This window comes from Macrobrachium nipponense, chromosome 6 (assembly GCF_015104395.2).
Source record: "Macrobrachium nipponense isolate FS-2020 chromosome 6, ASM1510439v2, whole genome shotgun sequence".
Classification (NCBI taxonomy): Eukaryota; Metazoa; Arthropoda; class Malacostraca; order Decapoda; family Palaemonidae; genus Macrobrachium; species Macrobrachium nipponense.
In genome coordinates this window covers 114,594,911-114,612,108 of record NC_061108.1, presented here as the reverse complement: position 1 = coordinate 114,612,108, position 17,198 = coordinate 114,594,911, and the positions used below count along the sequence as shown (strand labels likewise).

At 41.2% G+C, this 17,198-nt stretch overlaps 1 long non-coding RNA gene across 1 annotated transcript; it reads right to left on the bottom strand.

The window, feature by feature from the left end:
* Positions 1-2,971: 2,971 nt before the first annotated feature.
* LOC135216693 (uncharacterized) lies at positions 2,972-16,840 on the bottom strand. Its single transcript, XR_010314888.1, has 4 exons — positions 16,708-16,840; positions 16,423-16,563; positions 16,224-16,306; positions 2,972-3,003 (listed from the first exon to the last, which is right to left on the bottom strand). It is a non-coding gene; the product is annotated as an uncharacterized LOC135216693 (long non-coding RNA).
* Between the last annotated feature and the right edge of the window lie 358 nt (positions 16,841-17,198).

Here is a 17,198-nt window from a genome sequence, read left to right as displayed (position 1 = left end):
TCGCGTCGAGACCGGCCCAGCGTCCTCTCGGCGCGTGAGCCGCTGGTACCAGCCGTGGCTGGTACCAGCCGTGGCTGGTACCGGCGGCCGCGGGGACTCCTTCCTCGCCTAAACCCGTGGCTGGTCAGCGACCGTCACGTCAGCCCAAGAGCAGCCAGTTGATCGCTGCGAGAGCGTCCACTGGCCTGGCGAGAGTCGTGTGCACGGACTCTCGCCAGTCTTCTGCTCCGCGCCGCTGTCTTGACGGCGAGCGAGCTCGGGCGTCAAAACTTTGGCTGGACGGTCTTCTTTGGAAGAGCGTCCACTTGGTGCTTCTCGCGAACGAGAAGCGGCCGAGACGGAACCTGGTTTAGCGGCAGAACCGCTAGCACCAGGTGAGGACGCCACCAGCCGAGGCTGGTGCACCTCTGGTCCCCGTCGACTTCTTCTTTGCAGAAGAAGCGACGGGCCCCGTTCCCGAAGAACAGGAGGACCAGCAGAAGAGCTCCCCAATCGCCTGAGCGAGCCGGGCCCTTAGAAGATCCCGAAGGAGTCTTCTTAGGGGGGAGGAGGCAACCTTCTTCTTCTTCGGCTGTTTAGCCTTAGAAGTCGAAGGGGAAGGAGAGGCAGCAGACGACGAAGAAGACGACGAAGACGACGACGACACCTTCTTCCTCTTCCTCTTCTTTCTTCGCCAGGCTCCGCAGGACAGACGTCAGGTCTTCCATCCAGGAGGGAGCCGGGTGGGCAGTTGCCGAAGCAACAGGGCCCGACTGCACCTGTCGGAAAGACCTGAGACTGTGACAGCACCACCAACAGCGGAAACAACAGGAACAGGTCCGGGAACAGCAGGAACGGCAGGAACATCTGAAAGGGAATGAGCAGCAGGCAACCTGATCTGAAAGGGAATGAGCGGCCGGCCGGGACAGCAACAGGTACGGCAGGCACGGCAGGTACACAGGAGAGCCAGGCGTCCTGTCGGCAGCTACCGTCATCCTCGGCACTGGCGGCAGGTCCAGGGGGGTAATCTCTTTGGGCAAGCGGAAGTCGGGGGTCGGCAATACAAAGAACCCAGGTGGCGGTGGCACCGTCCTCTTTGGCACGGCAGGAATTGGTTTCTGAATTGCAGCCGTGGGTGTTACCGACATGACATGTGGTGTGTACACCAGGTGCGGTGGCATCTCATATGCTGGTGTCGAGATTGTGGTTGTTGTAGTGGTTACCGTACCATGAGTGACCACTGCCGACCCCGCCAACCGCTGAATCAACCCCTGTATGCTCGGCACTCCCTGCAGTCCCAGCGACTCCCACACCTGTCCCAGGTCGTCCTTCGTGATGGCACACCTGCGGAAGCAACAGTCGGGTTAGTTAGAGGGGCTTCCTCGCGCCGGGGGGGAGAGAAGAACCCCACCCAGAGCGGACGGAAGACCCTGAGTACAAACTGGACGTCCGGGTAGCGGGCGCCTCCTCCACACTCGACGGATCGAGAGAGGGAAGGACTCCGCTACCCCCCCCGCAGGGAAGGCGCGAAACGTGGGGGCTGGCCGGGGGTTGGCAGAGAGGACGAAGTATCCGTTACCAAAGGAGTCACTGGACTTTCCGATGACTTCTTGGGCGGCCTAAGTCTCTTCCTGCCTCGTACAGCACCCACTGCGCCTCGGACCAATGCATCAAGTCACACATGGCTCGTTGCGGGAGCACTCTCGCCCCGAAACAACGAGTACAAAACCTCGTGTGGATCAACATCCACAAACGATCTGAATCCTCCACATCTACGCCCCTCCAGCCCGGGACACACTCTACGGCGCGACCGGGGGGTGGGGCGTGGCGAAATCTCCATTTCTTCCTCACTCATCATAAATGAATAAAAGAAATGCAAAGTACTTACAAATACTCTCAATCACACAGGAAAAGAGGGCATATACTCAAAACTCAAAGCAAACGACAAAGCGGGCAGAGCGATGACGAGCACGTCCTATCCACACACGGCCGAAAGCAAAGTGATTTGTTTACCTCCCAGTCGCGCGGCGCGCGACGATCGGACAAGCAGTAACTACCATTCTCCCTTGTTCGAAGCTTACGACCGTTCCAGCTGCCGCTAGCTACTTCCTATTGTTAAAGGACCGAGGGTTTGTATTACGTATCGGAACAACCTTACTTTTAAAAGTGCCGTAACCTCAGAACGTTGTAAGACTGGGGACTGCCATATACATGAGTTGCCAGGTGCCAGATTCCTTGTTTTACAATCTTTGATTGTTTTTACCAGTTTCCAGTTTAGAGCTAGAAGATTATCCTATTGTTAAGAACAAGGTTTGTTCTGCATATGAACACAATGGATTTCAACCAGTGTACGTATATACATCCCCATATTGCAGACCAAAAATAAATGTCTCAACGTAAGGTCAGTATCTAGTCAAGTGTATTATAGTTTAGGATTTACAAAATGCAAATGAATTGTCAAGCTAATATGCCTAACAGCAATACTTCAAACTTAGGTACATTTAAAATTAAATAAATGAAATGACTAAGCTAAACAAAAGACAAGACGCTATGAAACGGTTTAATTATACTTCTTTAATACGGTCACCCAAAACTGCAGCGATATCTCTTGATGTTACAACAGCGGCCATGGGATAACCATTTCCTGCAGAAAAAATATATTTAACATTAATATTCATAGCATTAACAATTCTTCTGCCTATTCAGTCCTCCGATTCATATGGAATTTCAGTAATACAAAAAATCAGTTTGAAAAACCAACTTTCACTGGTGATATAAAACTGTAATACATCTATTGCAGTTTAACATCAAGAAATCTTCTTAAGGAAGAAAAGCCTAAGAAGAAAAAGTTAAAGAAATAACTGCATGTTATGAATACGTATTCTTTACCTAGAGGTTTACCAATAATAATAATATCATGGGCAAACATCTTGGGCTAAGAATGACCAGAAGTGTGACCGATACGCGACCTAGACCTGTCTGAACATCATCTCAATACACAGGCCACCACATTCTCGTACCATCCTGTGAAGGAACAGCACCTACTTTAGATGTATATACAAAATATTCAAATTAAATAATAAAAAACACTATGTAACAAAAATGTCTTAAAATTAAAACAGTATAAATTCTATGTTCCTGTTTCACAAATAGAAAACAGATAATTTTCAAGCTGACATACTCTACTTTACACAGAAAACTATTATTATTATTGTTATTATTATTAGTTATTATTATTATTATTATTTTATTATTATTATTATTACTATTATATTATTTAAAAGATGAACCCTTTTCATGTGGAAACAAGTCCACTGAGGCCATTGACTTGAAATTCAAGCTTCCAAAGAATATGATGTTCATTTGAAATTAAAGAAGTACAGAAGGATTAATGGGAAATAGAGAAAAATGAGATCATTATTAGAAAAATAAATTACAAAAATTAACAAATAATAATATAAGTATTAGATTATTAAAATACACGGAGAATTGTATTGGGGGTGGTAGTAATGTACTGCATCTTCCCCTGAATTTCCAATTGCGCGACTTCCTCAGAGAGGCTGTTCCACAATCCAACAGTGTGATGAATAAAGGACCTCTGGAAACTGAAAGTCAACAGTGAGGCACATTTATGGCATATTGGTCCTGCTGTTCAGCAAATCTGGTTGCTCTCGGCAAGAGAACGGGGATCAGGGATCAATTGTGAATGTGGAAGATCTGTTTTAAAAAAAAATACACTAAAGCTTATGAAAAATTGACAAACATGAGACCATCCTTTGATGGTCAAAGTAATAACTGCCAGTCATAGAAACAAAACTTACCACCACAAACCACTCTATCTAAAAGAGATAAATCTCTGGTAGAAAGAACAGACATCACACAGGAGAAGTTAAGTATATCTTAGTTTTACCAGACTGAGCTGATTTACAGCTCTCCTAGGGCTGGCCAAAGGATTAGATATTTTTACATGGCTAGGAACCAATTGGTCTACCTAGTAACGTGACCTACAGCTTATTGTGGGATCCGAACCACACCTATCAAGAAATGATATCTATCACCAGAAACAAATCCCTCATTTCGCGTGGCCGAGTTGGGAAAAGAACCTCGGACCACCAGATTGGCAGCCGAGCATGAAAAAACCACTCGTCCAGCGAGGAAGTATTACACAGGAGAACAGTCTTCCAGTACAGAAGGACAATGACTTTAAACAAGTTGCATTGATTATATCACTGTTATAAATATATGATGGCCTTACAACAATACCTAACTTTTGTGCTGTATTTGCTGAAAACTTTTGTTAGATGTTTCTCAAAAGTATAATGAGTCAAAAGTTACAGTTAGAATAATTGAATATTCAGCCTCATTTAGCAACAAGATCAACAGTGTTTTGTTTTACTGGAGTTCAGCCTCAATACACCACCAATACACCATTCACTGATCCAGTTCATGTCCTGATTGAGGCTGAGGGCAGCTTCATTTCTCATAAGTGGAGACTTTACTACACCCATAAGTTCTTTCATCATTGGCATTCCTGACCAATCTTGTTTTCCTAGCAACAACCAACCAATATCACTTGTATACACTATAAAAAAAACAAAAAATTGGATCAAGAACATTACCCGGTTGGAACTCCAACCACAATAGGTCTTTGTTTGCTAAAGATCTCATCCACAACAACTCAGTGCTGCCTACTGGTAAGAAAGTCTTGAAGAAGTTGCTTTGGGATTTACTAAATCAAAGGCAGCACTAAACCTATTTGAATTACTCTGCACTCAAAACCCTTATAAGATTCTCCTGCAAATGAACTGTCAAGTATAAAAGAGCATCACAGGTACTGAACTGACTTCCATAATTATGCATATTAACTATGAGCTAACAAGCCTTTAGATTCCACATACGTATACTGTACTTTACAGTGATACCTCGTTTGTTGAAAGTTTCTTATGTCAATCATTCCTGTTTTTTAAACAAAATTTTTGAGAAATGTTGTATTGTTTTGTCGAACAATGCTTGTACTTCAACTGACCAATTGTCTTGTTTATACTTGTATTCGACACCCTACTGCGTCCCACAAGAAAAAACTGTAATAAGATGTTTTTGCATTTACAATATATAGTTTAATGATAACCAATATTTGACATAATAAATAAAATAAATAAAGCTTTCAATACAAAAATTTAGTATAAAAGATGTATAAAATTGTAAGCAGTATTGTAATGCGCAGCTGACTTGAGACTGAATGATGGAGTATTGATATGTTGAGGAGAAGAAGAGAGAGTTAAAATTACTACTGTGTATGTAAAATGTAAAATAAGCTAATTCACATAAAAAGGGAATTTCACAAATTTAACAATGATAAAATGAAAAAACATCAAATAAGCAATACAGAAACAATAAAAAAAATGTCTTAACTGAGCCAGTGTTCAGTGAAAATAGTAAATGAAAGGACAAAGCTTTTCACACTAAGATTTAGCATAAACGATTAAAAATGATATTGTTATGATACAATAAAGTTTGTTCATACTTACCTGGCAGATATATATATAGCTGTCTTTTTCTGAAGTCCGACAGAATTTTAAAAAACCTCCGGCACACGCAGGTGGTTGGCCAGGTGGTTAGTACCCCATTCCCCCCCACCGCTGGGAGGCGGGGTATCAGGAACCATTCCCGTTTTCTATTCATAATTTTTTTATTTTCCACTGTCCCCATGAGGGAGGTGGGTGGGTAACTTGATTATATATCTCGCCAGGTAAGTATGAACAAACCTTTATTGTCTCATAACAATATCATTTTGTTCATGAAACTTACCTGTCAGATATATATATAGCTGAATCCCACCGTTGGAGGTGGGAAGGGACAGAATAGAAGGATTTGGGAAACAAAATGCATGCAGATGATTTACATCTTGGTTCCACCTGTTAGTATAGCTGGCTTCGTGGTTATTGCCACGTAAGTCTGCTTGTGCTAACTAGAGTTGCCAGCGAGGTCAGAGACCTATATAGCTGGTGCACTCCAGATGATCTGTCAAACAGGGCGAGACCACGATGTGACTAGACCATATTGACCATACCATGAGGGCTAAGAAGTAAAATAAATATATATATTAAATATATCACCACCTGACCAACCTAGCCAAAGTTAAGGTGTTTAACTAAGGCGGTTAAGAGTTAAGAAGTCGCCATTGGCGGCGACTTCAATACTAAATTAAAGAGCCTCTTCCTAACCATTTTCTACAGGATGGATGAGTGGTACTTCTTGCCTTCCCAAGAATTGTGTCTGCAGACACGTATGGCCTAGCGAGCAGCAGATCTCATATGCCGCCTTCACATCCCGCAGGAAGTGTGAAGCTAACACAGAGTTGCTTCGCTAAAACGTGGTACTCAGTATGATACTGAGTGCCATGCTCTGTTGAAATGCTTCTGAGGCCGCGCCCCTCACCTCGTGAGCATTCAGATCAAAAGATTTCAAATCTTTGTGCAAACACAATGAAGGAGCCTTTTTGAAAGAACTCCTTAACACTAAAGCCAGGGTGTTCTTTGATATGGGCAAGTCTGGTCTTTTTCGGACACTACAGATTGTCCGAAGGACTTCGACTTTCTTTAGTTTTATGTAGATAAAACTTGAGAGACCCGACAGGGCACAGGACTCTCTCTGGCTCTTGCCCAAAAACTTTTGCCATCCCTTGATTCCAAGCTCCTGGCCCAAGGACTAGACGGGTTCCATTCTTAGGCCACAACGGAAGGTTTAGCGAACACACCGCATTGTGTTCCCTAAAGCCAAAACTTCTGATGATGGCTTAAAACCTCACTAACCCTCTTTGTCGTATCTAGAGTGGTTAGAAAACAGGCCTTTCTGGTCACGTGCAATAAGTTAACCAAAGGAGAGGTTCGAAATGCTTTGACATCAGAACTTCAGACTACGTCTAAGTTCCATATACAAGAAAGCTTCGATCTGGACATGCACAGTCAGTCCCGTCTGTACTAAAATCAGGTGACCGACCAGTTGACCAGTCAGACGAATCAAGGACAGCAAGGCTGTACCCTGAAGACCATAAGCACTATTCTTCGCTGAAGGATGAGGGTCTGGACTGCCTGGGGCGATTCAAGCTAAGCAAACCTTGGGGGTGTATCAACGCAACCCAACGTCGTTAGCGAATCAACTCCTGAGCAACTCCTGACTCGAGCTTCTGGTGCCGGAGGAGAAAGGAGCGAGGAGCGAAAAGGCGATTCAGTCCCGAAGGACGAATGCCTGACAGTCCAACCTGGTCTCATGTAAAACGATTATCGGGGGTGTATAAACGCAACCGACTTCGTCAACAAGAAACTCAGGGCTACTATATGTCGCCTGATCTCACACGAGTGTCTGACTCCGAGAAAAACAGGTGAGACAAAAGTAGATGGTGAGCGAGTTTCGAGATTCCACAGAACTCAAAGATCGTGAAGGGCTTTGTTGTTTGACAGAAGCAAATCTCTGAGCCCAAAGGCCATCAACAATATTTTGCATATTCTTTAATAGTTGTGACTGCCAGCTTATCCCATTCTTCAAACGGAAAGGGAAGACAGTAATCTTATGCTGTCAACATCTCGATAGTCTGAACGTGGTCAGACTCAGAGTGGAGAGGTTATAGGTACCTTTCAAGTTAGAGTAGACCGACTCTCTCGGAAAAGGTCTTGGAAAGTGAACTAGGAAGGACGTGACCTCTGTGAATCTAGGATCTTGAAGGCCAACATGGGCGATCACCGTCATTGTCGCTCCCTGTGACGTCATAAATCTCTATTACATTCCTAAGCGTTTGAAAAAGGGGAAAAGAGACTAAACATCCATCCCCGTTCAATATCATAGGATGGCGTTTAATGGTACCGCTCCGGATCGAGAATAAGGGAGCAGAGAAGAAGAAGCCTCTTCGTCCTCAACATAGCATAGAGATGAATGAAAGGACGTCCCCTAAAGTCTCCAACTCTCAACATACTTCTAAAGAAAGATTCCACTCGAAGTCAGTAGTTGCTGCCGTCGATCGAGACGATTCGTACGGACTTTTGCAATCCTGTAACGAACCTCTAGATGATCGTTACATTCTACGTCTGTTGTTATAATAGGCTCTTTCTCGTAAAAACCAAACAGGGACCGAGAGAAGATACTTCCTAAGATATGAGAGAGCTGTGGAAGATCAGAGTTGATATGGACCACTGGTTCCAAACACTCGTTTCGAGACTGGAGGGACGACCGATTGCTTCCACTTCTTTCAGATTATGATCCAGGACATCTGAAACCCTCTCCAGATGTCCGGCACCTTCTTCCTATCACCTCAGGTGATACTTGACGCACTGAGAGATGTTCAGAATCATTCCTAGATCTCGAATAAAATTTCAGTTTCCCGGTAGGAAAAAAAACATGTAGAGGTCTGAATTGCAGTCTATTCAGGGAAACAAACTTCTTTAGGAAGGAAATGGTCCCCAGCAAGCTCATCCATTCCCTCACACAGTATGTTTACTTCCCTAATAGGCTGCGCTTTACCTAAGCAGGAGAGCATATAATAGTGCAATGTTGCGTAGACTCTTATTCCTATACCGTGCAGTAACGAGCACCGAAAGGAGTAAGAGATATCTCTGTTGAACATAGTAACGGCAAAACGAATGCAATGTTTATTCATTCATGTAAGAAATCCCCTCAATCTTAGGCTAAAGTCCGTGATTGTAGGGCAGAGATACAGTAGTCAGTCAATCCCGCAGGAGAGACGTAACCGCCAGCACAGAGATACGGTTCAGTCGGTCAATCCCGCAAGAGAGGGAGACGTAACCTACCGCGCATGACAGCGCACGAACTGGTACTGGCTCGGTTGGACTGGAGGACAGTCACAGCAGCAGCTTACGATCGTCGTCTCTTAACTTTATGCCTGGGTTGCCAGCTACCCTATTCTACGAAGAAATAGGTCCGTTATTTTTGAGCAGAAAGAGACTCTCAAGCTGTTATATTTAAGCGAAACAGAAAACGCTAAATATATAGATGCGTTTTGTGTCGTCATAACACTACCATACAACAGTAAAAGATAAATCGGAAACTCCTGGAAGGCTGCAGGGAGTAACGATTAAACGTCCTTAAAATAATAGACAATAGACCTCTCGGTTGCCATCCGAAGAGGTAACTACAGCAAGCGTATATGACTTGAACCAACCAGTAGTAAAATAACGCAAGGCAAAATATGAAATTATATTACAATAAAGTTTGTTCATACTCACCTGGCAGGCATATATACTGTATGCTGAATTCGGAAATACAGCTACATACATATCTGACAGGAAAGTTTCATGAACAAAACTTAAAGAACGAAGCAAGACAGCTCAAGCTTCTTACGTTATTGGACATAATCGTTCATCATGACGTAGTCTACAAGTCTATTTCTTGTACGAGTCTGCGAATGACGAATGAGAGCTCTCCGAATCTTGTCTAAAAGAGCTTATCCGCTTACGCAATATAAAGTTAATGAGATGTTTGTCAATGAGAACTAACCCATTTACGGGACAAAGAGATATTTTGCATGAGGGATACCCACTTACTTGACAAAACGATAGTATATTGTCAATGAAAGTCACTGAATTGACAAAACGTAATCCAGGAAGTCGAGCATTTATTTTCCGATTCCCGTCTCAAACGAGGAAGGGGCAAGAATCCTGTTAAGAGACTGGGCTTACGGCAGGTAGAACGACGATGTTCAATTCGGCAGCGTAGTCCCGACTAGAAACTAACAAAATCTATCATCTGAAAAACCCTTTCAGATGTGGCAAAGGAAGTCCTGTCTTGCGCTTTCCTGAAGAGCGTCCTTTTGATGAGTGCCTTTGCAAGAATCCTACTGAACGTTGCCGAGAGTCCTGACGTGCAGGACGTCGAGCTTTTACATAACCCGTAACTGCCTTATCGCAAAGTCTTGACTGCGGTAGAGCAAACGAGATCTTCCCTTGATGCTTTCCTTACTCCATCCACCTTTGCGAAAAGCAATATACTATTGACAGAGACCTCTTGAATTCACGAACCCGAGGTCCTTGCTGGGTTTCGAAGACGAAGTTGTCTGTTCACTTTAAGCTTCCTCCGAAGCACTGCTTACTTCACATTCTTTGCATGTGAGGTATAAGGTATCACCGAAGGTAGAGGTAAAAATTCTTGAGGCCCAAATCGTAAACAAGAGCTTGAAGAGTTCAACAGAAACGTTCAGCCAGGCGACACACCTGGCGTGCGCTCGGCGTCCACTGGCGAGCACGCTCGGCGTCCACTGGCGAGCACGCTCGGCGTCCACTGGCGCGCGCGCTCGGTATCCACTGGCGCGCGCTCGGCGTCCACTGGTGCGTGCTTGGCGTGCACCCGCGCGCGCCTGGCGTCCATCCGAGCGTCCCGTCCAAGCCGAGCGTCAAAAGAAGCATGCAGAAAAGCGTCACGCTCCTGACAGCGTCAAAACAAGCGAGAGAAAACTGCCTTCAGGGAAGAGCGAGATACATCTCGGAGAGAAATCCGACTGCACTAAGCAGTCTCAGGAGAAAGGGTTGATCGTGGTGAGAATACGAGGGGCGATGGGAACGCCTTTTCTTATTCTCACAGTAACAAGCTCGGACGTCCGCTCTCAAAAGCGTCCTGCTACTAAGACTTCTTTTACATATTTCTCGGTGGAAAGACGTACACGTGATCAGGCGACGTTCGCCTTCTTACTTCTCACTGAAACGCATAACGAGAGAGAGGACGTGAAGCGTCCTCTTCTATAAAAGCTTCTATTTAGAGGGCGCGAGTCCTTCCAAAAGCTCCAACCCCTGCGCGGGGAGGACGCTTCGGAGGACGAGAAGCAATCCTTCAGGATTCGTGCCACGTGCACACCACTTTGGCAGTCTGGGGATTTCATCAGAAACTGCCGAAAGCACGCCAGATCGGTGGGGGTTCCTCGTAACCCTCCTTCGGCTTCGACATGCTCTCTCCCCGGGTCCTGGGAGTCAATGCAGAGGTCCCGGCCTATAGAGGCGAAATAAGGCCGATCTGACGCACCCTCCACTACACAAGGGGCACTGTCACTGCACTTAGCCACTTCACTATTGCTCTCTAAAGCAGCACTTTCGATTCTAAGTTACGAATCGAAAGAGTATTAGAGAAAGGGCAATAACCTCTACAGACACTGATTTAGGGCCCAAAGGCAACATTACAGGGTTAGGAGTAACAATAACAGAAGTAGCACTCTTCACAACAATGAAGGAGAGCGATCACCTCTCGCAGACATATTCATAACCCGTAGGCCATACTACAGGGTAGGCAAAATAAAGTCTACAGGAAGGTTAGCAGGATCACTACCTGACTGTTTACTTTGATAACTGATTAATTGCGTACATACGAATCATACTTCTTCCTTACGGAATTAGACATGTTTACTGATTAATTGCGTACATACGAATCATACGTCTTCCTTACGGAATTAGACAAGTCTCACACTCCTTACATGACAAATCTCCAACAAAGAAGCAAGACCCATACCCCTCGTGCATACCAAGTGCAGATCTACCGAAGCTTTCGGTAGCCACACCATATCTTTGCAGACACACCCTTCTGAAACTAGCCTAACTAGATTCAGATATCTTATGCAAAAATGAATCAAATTCAAATCAATTTAAGATAGCGTATGCCTAGCCACAAATCCAAGTAAATACATTAAAAGACAACTAGGATACTTAGCGGCAATGAAGTTTCCAAAATCCTAAGACGGAGGTACTGAAAACAGGTGTTTCCAGTACCGGCGACAGAAAATTATGAATAGAAAACGGGAATGGTTCCTGATACCCGCCTCCAGCGGCGGGAATGGGTACTAACCACCTGGCCGACCACGTGCGTGTGCGGAGGTTTTTAAAATTCTGTCGGACTTCAGAAAATACAGCTATATATATATCTGACAGGTAAGTTTCATGAACAAAAATACCATTCGTCATTGCAGTGATGCACAGCTAACTTGACATAGAGGGCGGGAGTATTTATGTTTTTGAGGAATAATGAATGAAAGGTTTTAAGTTATCATGCGGCAAGATGTTGAGGAGGAGAGAAGAAAAGACAGTAAATCTTTACTATAATATGTACATAAAAGCAGTAGCAATTCACATAAAAAAATAAAATGTTATTTCATAAATAAATTAACATTTGAAAAATAATCAATTGCATTTGATTATTTTCATGATAAAGCATGAAATAAACTAATCAAATGCAATAAAAAAAAAGGCTTACTTGAGCCTGTGTTCAGTGCGCTCAGCGAGAAAATAAAGGTGAGGAAAGAGAAGGTGGTGGTCTGCTTCCTACTGCCCTTACAAGGTGGGCTGGGATGATTATTTGCCCATTTCTTTCACTTACACTCGATTTGCCCAAATCACTTATTTTTGTTACAGAAAATAACTATATTGATAATTGCTTTTAACGTTTTTTTACCACTGTAAAAGTAACTCAACTCCATAATAAACACACTGATGCTATGTTCAGGCTATGTGTGCCTTCAATTGTTTGTTTAAAGGAATTCCTTGTGAAAAGTTATATAATCTCTCTTTCCCTTTCTTGCATTCTTTGCTTATTTTGTTTGCAAAAATCCTCATGATTATTTTAAATTTTGCCGTTTGCCAAGAGTAAGTAGATGTATTGTGGCATAATCTTTCATGAGCTCAAGATCCAAGTGTAAACACTTCCACAATCAACACACACACTATCGATTCCTTTGATTATCCTTGTAAAATATGAATAAAATTTATTTTATCAACATTTGTCTATTGTGACAATTTCAGTTTCCTCAAAGGGTTCCTGTCCCTCCTCTCTCCATCCCTCAGCTCAATGTGTGCCATTTTCACCTAACAGTTCGTAAGTTGTACACGGAAACAAAATGTTAGAAAATTTTACTTCAAATATTGTACTGTTTTATTACTTTATATGCTTAATTTAACTTTTGAACACATTAATAATAGAAAAAATTTGTAAAAGGGGACTTTTTAAGTTGGCTGGAATGAATTATCCTGATTCTCTTTATTTCTTATGGGGATATGTTTCATATTTTGAACAACCTTCTGGAATGGATTAAGTTCGAAGTCTCAGATACTTACTGTACTTATTATGGTGACTTAAAAAATAAAAGTTTTTCTGCAACTTAGAGCACTGAGAGAATCTAAAATTGGTCTGTAATTGCTAGAGTCTATAGTTTGCCATGCTCTGTTACATCAGAAATATTCTTGGTCAACAGTGTCTCAGTGTCTCTATAGGAATGGAGTTACAACTATTGCAGTGCTTTTAAGATTTTGATAGTAATGGATGTGAGCTTACAAAGCTGTTTTTTGTTAACCTTAGTTAAGGAAAAACTAGATTGCAACAGGATAGTATTTTAGAAATACAGACGCTCCTTTACTTATGAACTTTCAGAGATACACACAACTGTGATTGTAAATTTAAACTTTACTTTAGTATATTATAATCATAATTTACTTAATGCCTCTAATGTATTTAGGGTTTATGTATCATTCCTATTAATAAAATACTCTATAAAATGCAGTACAGTACTAATAATGTGTTTTAGTATGAAAAACATAAATATAATACTGTATGTCAAATTGGAATTAAATCAAGATACAAACAGCCGTTCGGAATGTAAATTGTTTGTAAAGTTACACTGTTAAAACACACCATGAACTTACATCACAAACACAGCAAATAAATTGAATAATAATTAAAATCCTCATTTTGCAAATATAGGAAAACTATCTTCAATCATTTAAACAAAAATATTGTTACCGGTATAAAAAATTAAAAAAATTTCGAATGGAACTATCATAAACCATATCACAAAATTTTCATTTTGATTTTGATATTCTTTCATTCTGGAATTTTACTTTCATTAGTTAATAATATTACCTTGAAGTCAGCATTTGAGAGGAGCAAAAATACTGGTAATACATATTAATATATACATGTAGTAGTGTATATTCACTAACTCCTGTAATCTGCGATATGGGAAAGAATCTTTTTGACTATATTTTTTTATATTTTTATAATAGCTTTGTTTAGTTTAATGTTCTAACTTTGAAAAATTTTAAAACTGTGTTGAAATTCTGATTGAACTCTATCAAACAGATAAACTTCCTCAATGGTTAGGATAGGTCATGATTAATGTAACTTTCAGCCTCTACGATGTACAGTAATTTTGTCTCATTTGATCAAATAGATTCTTCAGCACCACATAATATAGTAATTACATACAGCATTAATATACTTTGCCCATCCTGCATGTTTCTGCCACTGGGGACATAAAGGAATTGACATATTGCATTAGTAATGCCATTTTAATACTAACAACTAACTTCTGTCTGCTTTTATGCCCTTACGTGCCCCAATTGAACCATGTCCCACCAAAATTATTCTTAGTATCAAAAGTGCCTCTGACAAATTCTCCATTGTTGCTGACTAGAATACCTAAAAAGGCTATTTACCAAGTATGATTCATTATTCAAGCATTTCATGGTTTCCAATACTATTTCGCATTATTTGTTTGCTTGCTCCTAAGGTAAGCAAATAATTTTTCTTTGACAGTCTAGACAGGTTGCCAAATATTACACCTTCCAAATGAACTAAATGTTAAATTCTCTGGAAAAATACAAAAGAAGAAAAGGATAAGTATGGAAGACAGAGAGAGGAGAGTGAGGAGGAGAGGTTACTATTTGGAAGGGGAATCTCCCTCCAGAAGGACTTCGGGTATCAAGGACCTATAAGGGGTTACTTTTGTTCGTTTTTTACAGACACTATCTGAGGTTACTGCCCCTCTTCGTTTTTCACTGGGACCAGCTTGAGAATTACTGGACCCCTGTTGCACAACAAAACTGTCCAGGGACATTTGTTCCTGGCATTTCTTTAAAATTTGCCTAAAATTAAACACATCATTGTCATTAAACATGTTGGAGACACAGATTACAACTTCTTTGTTGGGATGATAATTCTCCACAAATTTTTTTACATCATTCCACTTTGCAACATGTCCTTAATCCCTAAGTGGGCACATTATGTATGCCCATTCGCTTTCTGAATTTTCAAACCAGCCTTTTCTAGCCTTAAATTCACTAACAGCAGCGCTTGTTGTAGGCATTTTCTCACTGAGATCAGAATGCAACTTCCTCCAGACTTGGTACAAGTTATTCTTAAATTCTATGGTGTTTCTCACCTCTTTTTACAGAAAGGCTACCACTTGGAACTTTCCTTGGCCCCCATGATGGTTTATTTAGCAGTTGCTTCAAATAAAAAAAGCACAAAAACAATGAACACACAAGCAGAATGGGTAACACAAAAAGCAGGATGCTTGTTTGGGCGCTCAATATGGGGCCTGGTCACACGCTTCCGAGTGTACAAAAACCGAGGAAACATACCATAACAGAGACAAAATTTCGTAGAAAAAAAAGTCTTCAAAAACAGAAACGTACGAAAAGAGAGGCATATGAAAACCGAGGTTTGACTGTACTTTCATTTTTAAGAAATTACTTGCATTTTCAGGAGGTTCTTCAGAAGATATCCAAGCCTCCTAAACACCACCAGCCACACTCTCTAACTGTATTTGTAAATTAAAGGAAAAAAAGACTAATACCTTGGCAATTCAGTTTTCTGTAGAAACAGATCAATGCTAGATCCTTTATCAGCATATCCAATCAAATATAAAAAAAAGGGTTGCCAAACACAGTGAAATGACACAGATCTTTTTTTTTTTAACTTGAAAAATTATGTGATACAATGGTACCATACTATAACAAATAAATTACCAAGGAAACCAAAGATGATAGTGATAATTTTTTTCTATGGCTTTTTGACTAAAAGAGAATGAAGTAAATACAGATCAAATATGAAAAGCATTTCATCAGGAGAACGAATCTCAGTGTTAATGTTTTGCTATAACTATCAGTGGTATTCATGAAAGTCATCCCTCTGATGAGAAGGTCCTTTTTTATGATTTGCCATACACTGCACCACCTTATGGATGTTTTCAGTTTATCAAAATCAATTGATCAGTTTTCTCATAATCCTGCTAAAAGACACGCAACCTAACCAAAGCAAAACCTACTTGGTAGATCCAATAAACAATTAAGCTTTTCATGGCCTAACCAATTAAGCTTTTCATGGTCTGTGCATGCAACAACTAGAAATTATGGTTCATTATGTTAAATAAACAAGGAAATTGCATTAACTAACAACAACAAAAAGTACACTCCTACACTCACTTATACATTTCTTGAAGCCAAGTACTTGGTGGTATGATGATACCAGGTATAGTCAACATTGGCTCTGCAACGAAGCATGCAATCTGAAAATTAGTCATGTATTAGTTATGGTGCTTAACAAAGAGTTTGCATGTTTTTATCACAAAATCTCTACCATGTCATAAAAAACTAGTACGTATATGTATTTGGAACATCTAACCTTTTTGCCATTTCTTTGAACTTTGTTGAGTTGTTCATGAGTATCAGTAAGGTACTTATCAACTGCATCTGGATCATCAGACTGATAAACACCACGATACAAGTCAGGCAAATGGAACTACATGAACCCATTCTACTTCCTCTGCAAACAAAGAGTAGACAATTACAGCAACTAAAAACAATAAATTCATAGAAAGCATTTATCTTTTTCCAAAATTAAATACCGTACAAGTAAAAAACTGCTTAAACATTGAAGAATTCATGTTATATTACTTTCAAAACTAACCTCTAGACACTTTGCGTGATAGTGGAAACACAGAATCAAGAGAGCCATGGAAAGCATTATCTACCACAACTACATCTGTACCACATGTGTAAAGCCTTGCTATCTGAACAGAAAGATCCACTGCTTCAGATCTGTGGAAGAAAATAAAACATTGAGATTTTTTATCAAAATGGGGCCAGAAAAAATTGAATTACAGTACGTGCTCTTAAGGACAGACAGTTACCTTAACCCTCTTGTGCACAGGCTGAAAATATAAGGGTGTAAGGTACACGACCCCCCCTTTTACCCCCAGGCCAAAAAGAACATGTGCAAGGATAAGGTTTTTTGGTAAAAATTCGGTACGTCTGAACTATAACTGATGTACTCTTCTGGTTGAATAATTCCTAAAGCAATCAGAACATCTTTACAAGGCTTAGAAAAAATAAAAACGATGTGATGAACGTGAAACGTTAAAGAAAAATCGTAGATATCTTTGGAAATAATCATGAAAA